This window comes from Mauremys reevesii, linkage group 3, assembly GCF_016161935.1.
Source record: "Mauremys reevesii isolate NIE-2019 linkage group 3, ASM1616193v1, whole genome shotgun sequence".
Taxonomy (NCBI): domain Eukaryota; kingdom Metazoa; phylum Chordata; order Testudines; family Geoemydidae; genus Mauremys; species Mauremys reevesii.
The window spans coordinates 181,152,804-181,167,295 of NC_052625.1; the positions used below are offsets into that span (position 1 = coordinate 181,152,804).

The 14,492-nt window shown below is 38.6% G+C and overlaps 1 long non-coding RNA gene across 1 annotated transcript in view; it reads right to left on the bottom strand.

Moving 5' to 3' along the window:
* LOC120401485 overlaps positions 1-14,492 on the bottom strand; it is a 128,898-nt gene that overhangs the window by 6,248 nt on the left and 108,158 nt on the right. The gene's annotated exons all lie outside the window — the stretch shown is intronic.

A 14,492-nucleotide genomic window follows, 5' to 3' on the forward strand; every position in this document is an offset into this window, starting at 1 on the left:
AATGTTTGTTTCAACAAATCAGCATTTTCCAACAAAAAAAGTTTGTTGAAAAATTCCCACACAGCTACAATTGCGAATGTAGTAGTCTGAGACTTTTCTATGCTATTCAATCTTTGCCAATTTTTGTGACTTACAACATTTGTGAATTAGTTACATGAGGATTATAAAGGCTGTACTTCATTATTGTTGATAAACACCACATCACATTATATTTTTTTGCTCACAGCTTTAGTGAGATCTTTGCTGGATAATTCCAGTGTAATTCTTTCAGAGAGTGGACATCCAACCAACATTTCTGAAGGTAATTAGTGAATCAAATATAATGCCAGAAACTGGTAATTATGTTAGCGCCCCCGGGTAATAGCAGGAGGTAATTATTTCAGTATTAGCAAACTCTTATTCAAATTATAGACGGATTGCCATAACCTTGCTCAAGGAAAGCCTGCAGTATCGCTACATCAGTGCTAAGGGGATGCAAAAGAATTCTGGAATAAACCAGAGTGTAATACATATTATAAAAGGAAGCAAAGTCACATAAATAAGGTAATTTGATAAACTAATCTATAATTTTGACAGGCCAAAGTAGTGCAGGGTAAGGAGAATGCAGCTCTTCATAAAAGCAGATTTTTGCTCTGTGCAATGTTGATTAGAAAAATAAGATTCATTAAAACATAGATAGAAAACATCTGGTTATATGGCAGATGGTAATTCAGCTATCAACACATCCAACTGTTAAATGAATGGACTGATTTAATATAAAAAGTATGGCTTTTCTCGTCTCGAAGGCACATTCATTTGTAGATTATTGAAATACATTTTCAGATTAGATTGAGCTCTTCAACAATTCAACATGATTCATGTTTTCTCAAAGTCCTCCCTCCCTCCCTTGGCATATACCTCTATTCTTTGTTTCAGTATTGTTGCTAAAACAAAGATAGATGAGTCATCCTTACAGCACTAGAGTGGAAAATTCATGTGGATTTTCCAGGCATGAAAGCATGCTGGGCTAAATTCTTGTCTTCCATAGTTCTGTTGATTTCTATAGAGTTACACTGTAGCTTACTTTGGCCCACCATATACAATATAGGTGGGCATAATGACACTTCATGATTGCTTAGAATACTTTTATAATCATATGTAGTGGGAGAGAGGTCTCTATTCATGCTATTGTCAGAAACTGATAACTGGGTAGGTAGATGCCAGGAAAAAGGACACTAAAAATATGAAATTGCTTACAGTGTTCCTTGTGAGCTCTTGTAGTTAGAGGGGACTCTGCCATTGTTCATGGATCAGAGGGCATTTGGGGCATCTGGCCATTTATTATACAGGGTCAAATTCTGCTCTGTGTTAAATTTGTGCAGCCTCACTGAAGTTGCATGAAGGCAAAAATAGGAAGTTGCAAGGGTTGCATGAAGGCAAAATTATGACCCATAGTTGCAGATAAGAAGATAAGCAGGCAGGTTTAGAGAAGTGTTACTGACTAATTAGCTTTCCCAAGCACTCTGTGTTTGGGTTTGTCTTTTTGTTGGGACTTTGGATGCTATTAAGTAGAGCAGGATAATTCCTTCTGTAATACTTAAATTTATACACCTTCAGCTCTTTTTAATTGTAACAGCTGTATGTAAGATACAGTGATTATTAAGATGTGCTCTCTGAAGTCATGCAGTTTTAGACTGGGCAGAGACCCTCAAGGGTGATACAAAGGAGAGTATCTTTGACTGGGTGCTCAGAAGGTGGTTTATAGTTTGGCTCCATATTCACTGTTGATGGAGAGTGTGGTTTAAATGAAGCAGAGATTCTTTTGGTGGATGGAGGATTCCTGTGGAATTAAGGCTACAGTTCATCAGTTAGTAGACTCAGGAAAAGCCACGTGGGGTGGTAATCTTAGTTTAGGTATAAATTTGTAACACTGTAAATAGCTAAGTAATTAAATATAATAATATTTTAATTGACTTTGTTGTTAATCTGGCCATCTAGTAAGGCCACAGCCTTTTGCCACAGAAAATTGGGCCTTATTTATTCTCTATGCTTATGAGTGACATTTAATGTGATTAAGGACAAATAGATTAAAATGAGATCAACCAGTTTACCCTAGACTCTGTGCAGTAAATGCACAATGCAATTAAAATTCTGTTCTCAAGTTATGTAACTTTTAAAAATTGGACTAAATGGGCTACTGGGATATGAAATCAAATATGTATCAACTTACCTGGATACAAGATGGGTAGAAGGTACAAAGGCATTGTGTGCCCCACTTCCCCACACATCTGTAGAAGGGACATTCACCCAATTTAGCGAAGCACCTAAGTACACTCTTAACATTAAGCACATCAGCAGTCCTATTGACTGCAATTGGATCCAGTTCAGCAAAGCACTTAAAGTTAAAGCATGCGCTTATGTGATTTGCTGAACCAGAACCAATATTAGCAGGAAGAAGGATGGTCTTGATTTGAAGCAGGAGCCTGCATCTCAATAGCTGTTGGTTCAATTCCTGTCTATACCACAGACTTCCTGACTGACCTTGGTCATATTATTTAGGGCCAGATTCTAATACTCTTACTCATGTAGCATAGTCTCTTATTCTGACAGCTTGTCTGCCCATGAGGTGAGGTACTACACCACTGGCGCGAGGGTATTCAAATCTGGTCCTTCATCTTTTCTGTGTCTCAGTTCCTCATCTGTAAAATGAGGATAAGACTAATTCCCTATCGCAAGGGGGTGTTACAATGCTAATTTAAGTAGTGTTAAGATATGTCTACACTACAGCTTATGTCAGCATAACTTATGTTGCGCCAGGGGTGTTAATAAACCACTCTCCTGAGAGACGTAAGTTACACCAACATAAGTGATGGTGTGGACAGTGCTATGTTGGCGGGAGAGCTTCTTCCACCAACAGAGTTACTGCCTCTCACAGAGATGGTTTTATTAGAGTGTCTTCACCAGCTGCACAGCAGCAGCCTAGCTGTATGTATAGACAAGCCCTTAGTGAGGTGCTCAGACCGAAGATATAACACACCTTTCCATTGCTGTAGAAGTTGCTGATGTGGCTTTTCTCCTTCAGAGTCCCTGAAATTATCCAGCCTAACTCAGTACTGAACAGGCAGAACACCTCAGGGACTGCCACTCTGCACCACTCTGCTGGGACTTCAGATTTATAGCAAATACAAGATTTCCCCCAACTTCCAGTTCTCTTGGCTTGAAAAATAAATTTGAAAATGGCATATTCATAGGTAAATACCCAATAAACCATGACATAATTTTTCAAAGCAACATGATTCCAATAAGCATAAAAATATGGTGGAGTAAAAAATACTGCTGCGGGAATTTTGTTCATTTATCTTTGCTAGCTGGACAATTATGTCAAGCCAGGGAACCCCAACTTTTAAAAAAAATCTATTTTGGAAGTGGAGACCCAAAGAAACTAGCAAACCCCACCTGCATCAATCTTCTCATCAGTTGCCATCACAGCAAAAATGTTTCATTACTTGCTCTTTGAATTCCACTATATGCTAAACAAGTTTGTCAAAGAAAAAAACATCTTCCTCTAGGAAAAATAGAATACTCTGGCATGCAAGTCACTCCTAAGCTATGTCAGGAATTCAGTCTATTCATACCTAACCGCATTTTAATTTGTGAAAGCTGTTTGGAGCTGTCAAGCTAAGCAGTGTCTTGAGACCAAATTTGCAGATGTGTACCCCACTGAGTAGTTGGGGGCTTAGTGTCTGGCCATATAACTGAAAATACCAATCACCGAGTCTGGGTAGAATTCATGCTCTTGTAGACATAAATCAGAACCCACCCTCTTCTCCATCCCACCATTTAGTTTTCAAAACTGTAGGTCTGAAATTTGTAGTACAGGAAAAAAGATTTCCTTAGTTCAGGCCTTGATACAGGAGAACACACAAACGTGCTTAACTTTCAGCATGTGCTTCTGTCCAATTGAAGGACAGAGATTGAATTTACCATACTCTAATAGGATCATATAGATGTACATGATTGTATATCTGGCCTGGGTAAACCCCTTAACTGTTCATAAGCCACTTTTTGGAGTAGCATCAGATAGATAAAACTTTGAAACAAAGAGGAATGCTTACTGTGAGTAACACTAGTAGGAGTTCAATGGCGATGTTTATTCTAGTAAATACTACGCCATATGCAATAGCATTAGCAGGATTTGATTCTACATTTGCATATCTTCACCCAAAATACTATGCCACCTCAGCGATTCCATAAAAGTGTTGCCATTTGCATTTGGAAACAAACTGAAATATTTGGACATTCTTACTTTTGCCTGCTTTTCTGTTCACGGCATAGATTCAGTGAGTACATCAAGTGGAACTCTGACCCATCTTGGACAGTCTGATTGTATTCTGGGTACATTTCCTGGGAATACAGTCTATAAAAATAATTCTCTTTTCCCCTTGAAGAAAATAAAGGACTCATCAAAAGACATATTTTGACAGGAATTTACATTTACTGGAATGTTTCAGATTGGGCATAGCTTGATGATCAACGTTGGAGAGTTGCTATTGTAGTGCTGCAATTACAGGAGCAGTAGGTATCCATTTTCCATTATAGCAGAGGGAAAGAGAGTGCTGAATCAGTAGGCAGACCATTATGAAATAAATAGGTTTTATTTTTCTATGATTCTCAAGTTTAATCCATTGATATATGTGCAGCGAATGTTTGAAGACACATTTATTTACTCTAGAAGATTGTCCCACTTTCACCCAATGGAAAGGCATTATAGGTTTGATCTGGGCAAAACCAAGAGGAAAATCAGTTCAGAACAATACAATAAAATATATTTCCTATAGTAGCTTTCCTACTAACTGTACCTCAACATTCTTAAAAGAGTTGCTGACAATAATACAATTAGAGTTCAATAATAAATAAGAATGCTAAAGGAAATTAAGAGGCAAGGATGACACTTGAAATGAGATGGAGAACACCAAGGTGGAGAGGTACCTTAAAACAGCCAAAATAGTATATAGGGCTAAAATGTAAAGGGCCAGTTTCACCTCAGTCTAACTCTAGTGGCTCCAGTGGAGTTAGATCAGGGACAGAGTGTCTACGCCGACAGAAGTGAATGTAGAAAGACCTGTTGGAAATATTCTCAACTTTGCATGGAACCACCAAACTTAATTCTGATTTAGCATTTCATTGCAATCATGGGGATCTTTTCTAATCTCATTTACACCTCTGATACTTAGGGAGTAGCATCGCTGACTTTAGATGAGTAACTTCTGATATATTCTTGTGTAGTTGAGATTAGAATCTGGCCTTACATACTCAAAAGAAACTTCCTGAAAGCTTCACTAACATTTGGAAGCCACTGAAGGGAAGCGGAAACCAATTTTGAGAGAATTTTTGGCGTGTATCTTCAAAACTATGCAAAATCAATGAGTTTGATTCTGTTCCACTTCACACTAATTATGTTTAATTTATGAAATCTGTATCTGAACCCGAAACTTTGTTCATCTTCTGCCTTGTAACTTGTTTCTAAAACCACCCACTTCCTGAGCTGCTCACCCATCCATCTCTCCTGAAGGAAACTCTGTATAACACTGGACCTATTCCAAAGCCCATTGAAATCAATGGAAAGATTCTTACTGATTTCAATGGACAAGCCCCAAATGAAGTTCCTTTCTCTGTATGCTCATTACTGCACATTTTCAAATGCTCATAACTTTGTTAAATCAAACCCAATTTTGTTTATACATGTAACACAGGCAAGCATGCACTCTTCACTGAGGAGATCTACGCTATACACAAAAACCCTTCATTTTCAAAACTCTCATTTTCATTAAAGCATGGTCATAGAATGTGGTTATAATGGGGAGAAGTGCCTTTACTCAAAACTAGCTACTCTTTTATTCTCAGACTTCAAAAAAATCATAATTTGTTAGCAATCAGACAAGGAAAATTTAATTCCAAAATAAGAATACTTCAAAGTTATGAGTGAGTGAAAACAGTTATAAATGGGAATTGTTTCACAACTTAAATTATAGCAGGCACTCTAGTGCATAGTGAATGCTGTAAAGTATTGGTAGATCAAAGATTTAAATAAAACATATGAACATGTAAAGAGTAAGCAAAATCAGATTGCTCCAATGGAAAACATTTTTTGTCAAAGATTTCTAGAAATAACTAACATTATTAAAATAACAGACACTCTGAAGTCTGCAATTTGCTGCTTCCTGAAAAGAAATGCGTGGTTGCACCTTCATAATCCACTAGCTTTCAAGTTCACCCAGAGGAGACTCCCAGGTGAAGACAGCAAGTGGTAGCATGAATTTAAAAAAAATAATAATCCAAACTACAGCAAGAGAACTGCAACATCTATAAGGCACTGGGTTTTCATAATGAGGCCTTGTCTGGAATGTACAGGTTTTTGGAAGACAGAAAGTACAAGTTTGTGTGTGGTGGTGGGGAATTGCCATTTATTTTTAAATTTGTAAAATGTGCTCTTCCCCATGGCTCAGGATGCATGCACACCATACAATAAAGCACATGTATGCAAATAAATCTCTCTGTCAGTGATAAGGTACGTTCCCCTTCTTCCCACCTCTTATAGGCAAAAAGCTGAGAAAAGAAATAAGCTTTGCACTGCATTCAAATACTGGTATAGTTAAGTCACTACAATCCCTCTAAAGATGTTTATCCAGTATAATTTATTCCCATATGTGAAGGAGAATAAGCTATATTGGTATAAGGCATCTTTATACCAGTGTAACTATGTCCATAATATGGTTTGGAGTGTATCAGTATAACTATATCAGTTAAAAAAACCCACCTCTAACCAATATAGTTATACTGGTCAAAAACAGTTTGTGATCATGTCTATATATTTATTAAAAATGAAAAATCCCATCAATAACTTTAGGAGGACACTTAAATTGGCTACATCTTCTCTCCAACCAGCCTGACTCCGGAATGTTTACTAAAGAATACAACAATGCAAGAAAATGGGAGGTGGCTAGTGAGATTCTGCTGTTAGGCAAACAAATAATTGCTCCTCTTGCCTAATGCACCAGCAAATCAGCCATTGTAGTAGCAACCTGAGCAAAGAATTGCAGCTGTTCTGTGAGCAGTGATATTACAAGGAGGCTGCCCAGGAGAGAAAAGCTAGACCAGACTCAATCTGTCTTTCAAGGATGGGGATTTGGGGCCATTCTGTCGTTGCTTCTAGAAGAAAAGCCAGACCTGACTGGAGCAGCCCTGAATAGTACTAGGCCAGACAGATTCTCTGGGAAGCAGAGGCTGGATGAGACATGAGCTATCCTGAGAGGAGAGTTACCAGATCTGGGTTATCCAGACAGACCAAAGGGGACTGAACTGGACCTATCCTGAGAAGAGCTGAATCTGACCAGTGTGTTTAAATTCCTGTGCAGAATGAGAGGGACCAGTTCTGTGGCAACTTGGCTGGACACTTTCATGGTCCCCAACAAGAACACTGCATTCAGGGTAAATAAGAATTATTTATCCCCATTTTAAAGATAGGCACACTGAGACAAGAGGATGTGTCTTGTCCCCAGGAAGCCTGTGACAAAGGTGGAAATGAAAACTGAGCACAAGACTATCCCTTCCTGAAAAATAATTCTCCCTCCTTCCCACATCTTTGGCTGTACATTTCACTGTAAATAAACCACCTGTTACGTCTGTGATTTTAAAATTAGTTATTTCCGTGCAAAACCCACAAAAGGAAGGAAGGCCCAATGTCTGGAATTTTCCAGGTGCTAACCCTAGATTCCCCATCAAATTAAACTAGGTGTAATGATGGATTTTTTCCCCTAACCTAGTTAAGGTCACTATTGTGACACTCAGAGTGAGTGACTGAACATCCAGTAGGCAACACAGAATATTATTACCTCATAGTTATAGTCACATTAGAACCGTATGGCAAGCCACAGCATAGTGACATTTTTCATGCATCTTTGTTTGCACTATTGAGAACTCATCATATACTAGGTGTACGGTTATTGATAAAATATTAACTCAGCTGCTCAGAGAATTTACAATCTGTATTTTCTATAACTCCAGTCATGTTGACAGCATTCAATAAATATTACATATGTAGCCGTGCTTAATAAGACTGGATATTCACAGAGCAACTAAATCTTGTTGGCTTTCAGACACTAAATGGAAGGTGGGGAGTGATAGAGAAAACATATTTCTACTCAAACTAAAAGCCACTTGACTCATATTCTTTCTGCTGCAGTAAATGTTATCAGTAGCTATGGATTCATTTCACTAGTAACTACGCAGCAAATCAGAGGCTTGAAAACCTTCCACTCATGTGGGACATATGATGCACTGGGTTGTGCAGTGACTGTAAATAGCCCAAGCTTGAAATTTCAGACTTATTAAGCTAAACTGTTAAGAAAATTAAACATATTGTGAAATATACTTTTGTACATCATGCAAGGAAAATGTTGGCATATCAAAATGCTTTCCTCTATAGAGCAGCATTAATATAAACATGTATTGGGAAATATGATATTTCAATACTCTTGTTTAAAGCAATCAAAAGTAGAGCAAGGTTATTCTTTTTTAGAGGCAGACTGAGCCAACCTTAGTCATGTTGAGCAGGGCCTTAGCCCTCAACTAGTCTAACTGAAATAAATAGAAATATTTCAGGAGTGACGCTCTACTCAGTGTGAGTGATGGTGGCCCCAGCCTGTCTGTTCCTGATTTAGGGCTATTTTGTATATCCATGGTAGCTCCCATATAAAAAGGATATCCATTCCATATGCATATTTATTATGTCATTTTTTGCAGATGAGTTTGGACTGCAGAATGAGAGGGGCCACCTTCCTTTTAGTTTACATGAGCCAATATATGATCTCCTCTTAAAGCACTAAGCCAGCTATGCTTCTAATTTATTTTACAGTTGAATTTTCAAACTTGCTCAGTGTTGGCCTAACTCTTCTCCCATTGATGCTAATGAGTTTTACCTTTGACCTCAATGAGGCAATACAGTTAGACCCAATGCTCAACACTTTTCAAAATCCCATACTGCATATATTCCTATTCCACATAGGATGTGGGAGACTCCATAGTCCCCCGAGCTTTGAAGCTGTGAAAGCTTCAAACTATTCTAAGGGGGGAATTGTCTTCTTGGAAGAAGCAGTAGAATACCAGATTTCAGCCTCATGTTAGTACTCAAGGAAATCCTCAACGGGGGCATTCCGAGTTGGTCAGGTCACATTCTAGTTCTTTTGTGCTGGCTGACTAGTACAAAGGAGCCACATTAGAGCACAGAATCTGGTTCATTATCTCTAACGTGAGGCGAGATCAGTCTCTTATGGCTATTCAGTCTTCAACCTCCTGGTGGAGACTACCTACAAGGGTAGTAGTGTAACAGTAGTTATGAGTACTATGCAGTCCTCATGTATTTATTTCAATAGCTTACAAGCAGTGTAGTTAAAAAATATTATTACCCTTAATTTAAGATAATAAATTATTTTTCAGTAAAGCATATCTGTACTGTATCTGTAATCTTCTCAAGATATTGCTTCATTTACCTTTAATTAAGTTCATTTGTGTTTGTGCTCCAAGCAGCATGTTAAAAATAAATTTTCCCTCTAAAATGAATATACTCAGTGGGTTTCCTTTTGTTGATTATTCTCTGTTTATCCATCTATTATTTTCTATCAACATTACAGCATCCATCAATTGAAGGACTATCTTCTTTTCCATTGATATAAAGACTTCACTAGAGGAAGGGTCCCATTGGTTTTCTGACATGTGGAACAGGAAAAATCTTTGATATAGCTATTACTGTCAAGTATTCTGCCAATCTAATGATAATGAAAACTATTTCCTTCTTCAGCTAAAATATGCTCTTCTCTGTAATCATTTCACTCCTCCAGACACTTATGACTCATCTCCCTGAGGTTGGGATACATGGGGTTGTTTATGAAGTTTACCTACCAAAAGCATATGAAAACTATATCACTGTGAATCAGTGTTTTCCTGAGTATGAAGACCAATTAGCTTACTGTGGCACTATGGGAATAGTTCCACTCTTAAATTCTTAGAAGAGGAACTGAACTCAGTGGTGCATATTAAGATCTCCAGACATTCTAGAGGGAACTCAGCATCTCTGTACAAGTTTTAGGCAGTTTTTTAGGAGCCCCAAAAGGCTGGTAGGTGCCTAGTGGGATTATCAAAAGGATCTAGGATGGAAGGGGGGGCACAACTTTTATGATTACTGTAGTTTATTAACCTTTTTCTAAGGTATTCCTGGAGTCAAATGTATATCATAGGAAAGAGAAATAAAATCTCCGCTTAGTGGTGAATCAACACCAATCATTGAAATATTGATGCTGTGGAACTTGAGCCGTGTGCACTGCAGTTCTTTCTTTTTTAATCACTGAAACAGGCTTCTGTAATTGTGGAGGTGGGCATGTTGGGTCTATGCAAAGCAAATAAGCCAGCACATGTGTAGGCTGCCTGCTGATTGCAGAATAGAGTGGTTTGTCATTTCGTTGAAAGGACAGATGATTGGAACAGTAGCAGAGCTTATGTATGAGTGGGAGAAGACATAGAAAGAGGCCCCCGTGCTTGTTCTGCCTGCAGATAGTACAACCCGTTCTTTATTGGAAAGGAATTGAAACACTAACAGATTTCAGTGCAATATAAAAGTTAAACATCGTAGGTTAGATCTTTAGCTGGTAGAAATCAAAAATCAATTGACTTCAATGATTTACACCAGCTGAGGTTCTGTCCCAATACATCTGAGTCTCTTGTCACTTACACCAGTTTTACAAACAGTAACTATTAATGTCTGGAATTACATTTATATTACTGAAGCTGAGAAGAGAATCAGGTCTTAGTAGGTCAAAGTCACAGTGATAAACTCCATTCGAGTCAGTAGAGTTGCAATAGGATGAACTTGGCCCAATAACCGGTTTTTAATTTGATTGTATTTACAATACAATTCATATTAGTATTTGATTTGAATGAATGGCACTTACTGTTATCAAATAGAAGAATTTTATACAAGATGAGCCCAATTCTCCTTTAACATACAGTACAAGGGTGTAAACAGAAAGTAATGCCAATGAAATCACTGAAAATACGTCAGCGTAAAAGTAGTGCAGTGAGTAAAGAATCAGGCCTGATGTAATCTTGGAAAATTGGAACTGTGCAAAACAATCAGTGGCCAGCATTTGCAATGTTTTCATGTGAAAACAAATTTGCATGTGTATTGTCACCAGAACCCGCAACTTTGGACAAGTGCAATATTTTGCCAAATTCTGCTAAAGTACCCTTTCCCTGCACACACAGATACATGGCAAAAATAGGCAAAATTCCACCTGGAAGCCCAGCAAATTCTTCTCTCATTTGCAGGGAAAACAATTTGTTTGGGAAAATTCATACAAAAATAGAATAAAACAATCACAAAATCATCAAAAACATTTTTCACTGGTTGCACAATATTTTTTGCATAGCCCTATCTTTTTGAACCTTTCTTCATCTATCTTGGACCCCATTCTATAGAGAATTATGTACATGCTTAACTTTAAGCACATAAGCATTAAGTTCTATTAGTTCGATCTACCTTTAAGCAGTCAAGAAGCCAGTGGGGCCACTCGGGTTCTTGCAGAATCAAAACCTTGATGTATCCAATGTATACAAAAAGGAGAATCGATATGGTATGGCTCCTTACACCCTCCCATTTGTTGCTTCTGAATTCTGTGCTTTTGAGACACTGGTGTGTTTTTGGGATATGAACTAAATAAGTCAACTAAGAAAGACATTCACCTATATTTTCAAAAATAGCAGCAAGGGTAAGGGCAAAAAACACATCATCCTCCCACACTGGTCATGCAGAGTTCAGGGCAGTACCATGCTTTATTAGCTTTCTACAGCCCCACTTCAGCACTGGGGAGATTCTTAAAGGGAGAGCCCTTGGGTAGCCACTGGAAGTCCTGTTAATGTGATCCATTGGAGGCATGCTATACCTGGGGAGGAGAGGGCTGGGCCTGCCAGAGTCCCAGAGAAGGCATCAAGACAGTAGGCCCATGTGAAGAGAGCTGTGGCCTCCTGTGACTCTAGAGGGAATCTGCATATCTGTGAGCTGGTCCTAGCATGTGAAGGGGGCGGGGCAAACGATCAGGGAAGTATCCTCTCATTCAGCCGTCCGTCCTGCAGCAGGGGTAAGTGGACCCACAATTCCTGAAACGTAACCATTAACTCTGATTTCTGGGCTAAGTCTAAAACATGTTAGGTCACATTCTGTTGCATTTCCCACAAGTACAGGGTGTTAACTGACTGATGCTTCAAGGAACATGACACCTCATACTTCAAGGCAGGTCTTTCTCTTCACATACATAAGACAAAATTGCAGGGAAAAACAAATTGTCACAGTGTTTCCAGGAACACTTACTAACCTAACATTTCCTAATATGAGTTTTTTCCATGTCATTTCTCATTGTCATTGGTAACCTCATTTAAAATAACATTGTCTCCTATCAATTTTTATTTCCATTTTATCGGCTATTTCTCCGGCCTTCAGCCATATGAAACTCAAGCTTTCATACTTTCTGTCCATGCATTCTGCATCACACCCAGCTTTTACCATTGTTTGAGGAGCTTTTAGTTGGAAAAAAACGGTACTTATCACAAAATGCTGAATCCTACCCTCCATCATGAAGATTTAAAACCAAAATGTAAACATTAGAGATAGGTTAATAATTTATAACTAGCACAAAGCAAAGAGCAGAAAAAGTATTTGTGACTATTTTATTTACAACATTTTATGAAATTCATATCTGTTTATAATCCCTCCCTAAAATAATGCAAGCAAAACTATCATTAAACTCATTAATCAATTATCTCATTTACACACTATTCAGCAAGTTATAACTCCTAACCAGGGATCCTAGTTTTCCATGATAAAAAAAAAACAAAATTCTCCAATAAAAAACATAAAATGAAATGCTGAAATTTAGTTTCCCTAGCTACAGTATATATAGGTATCAGCTGAACACAATGTTTTATTGATATATTTACAGTTGTAAAACGCTTGAATGACCCAGTCACAGTGCATTGTTTCTTTACTATTGTCAATGGCCCTGCTGTTTCAGCCTCTTGTTTCCATTTCTTTTCAGTCAGTTTGTTTAGCGCTTTCCATGTGTTCTACAATTGTCTGCTTTATAATGTAATCTCCAGCCTTGCTGCATACAGTACAGAACAGCACATTACCATCACCGTGAAATCTGTCCATGCGAAACTCAGTGACTAGGTCTTTAGGGGTGATTTTTAAAGTGTTCAGCATTTTTTTTATCACTTTAATTACTTATGCCTGGAGGGTGAAGTGAAATTTGAGATACATTAGAACATGAACCCCTATACACCAGAAGCAGTTTATTAGAGTATGGTTAGCTATGTAAATTTAAAGCGCATTCAAAAATCAACCACAAGCCGGGAAGGTTGTGGATAAGTGACACTGGTACTTTCAGTAAACTTTAGTTAATAGTTAATATATGTTTTTATTTTTTCACAAAATATAAAAACTAAAGATTCTCTGGAGAAACACAAATTCTGCATTTTTTCACGTTTTTCTGTGGCAAATGGATTTCTAGGATCCTTGCTCATCACATTGTAATTCAAAATTTCATTGCATTTTCTGTCCCTGAAAAGTTTATGAACAGATTGCAAAATTCTCAGATTCATTACTTCAGGAGATTTGTAAATTTCTGTGTAATATTTTTCCTCTATGACTATCTCATGAAGAATATACTGTCAATATTTAATCTTTCAACTTCAAAATAGTGACTCTAGGACAGTGTTTCTCAAACTGGAGTCACCGCTTGTGTAGGGAAAGCCCCTGGCGGGCCAGGCCAGTTTGTTTACCTGCCCCATCCGCAGGTCCGTCCGATTGCAGGTCCCACTGGCCGCGGTTCGCCACTGCAGGCCAATGGGAGCTGCTGGAAGCAGCGGCCAGTACGTCCCTCGGCCCACGCCACTTCCAGCAGCTCCCATTGGCCCGGAGCAGCAAACCGCGGCCAGTGGGAGCCATGATCAGCCGGAGCTCCAGACGAGGCAGGTAAACAAACCGGCCCGGCCCACCAGGGGCTTTCCCTGCACAAGCGGTGGCTTCAGTTTGAGAAACATTGTCCTAGAGTCACTATTTCTTCCCTGCTTCCCAGGGCAAGTAATCTACTACCGACCCTGAACACTCGCAGATTAGTCTTTGCGCACTTCTGTGTCAGTTGCAGGCTCAGCCAAGACTCCATCCTTTCCCACACATTCCTTGCTCACCTGAATGGCACTCAGACCCGGCTGTCCCACTGTGCCTGCAGAGGTCGTGAGCAGGGTGGCTTGGGGTGAAGGGTTCTTTAGCAATTAAAATAGAAGCAGCAGTGAGAGAGATTAAGCTAAAAATGTAACACAGGGCCCCAAAGTAGCATGGATGGAAAAAAACAGTGAGCAGAAAGAAATTAAAAGCTGCCTTCCATTTCCTATAACCTGGAACACCC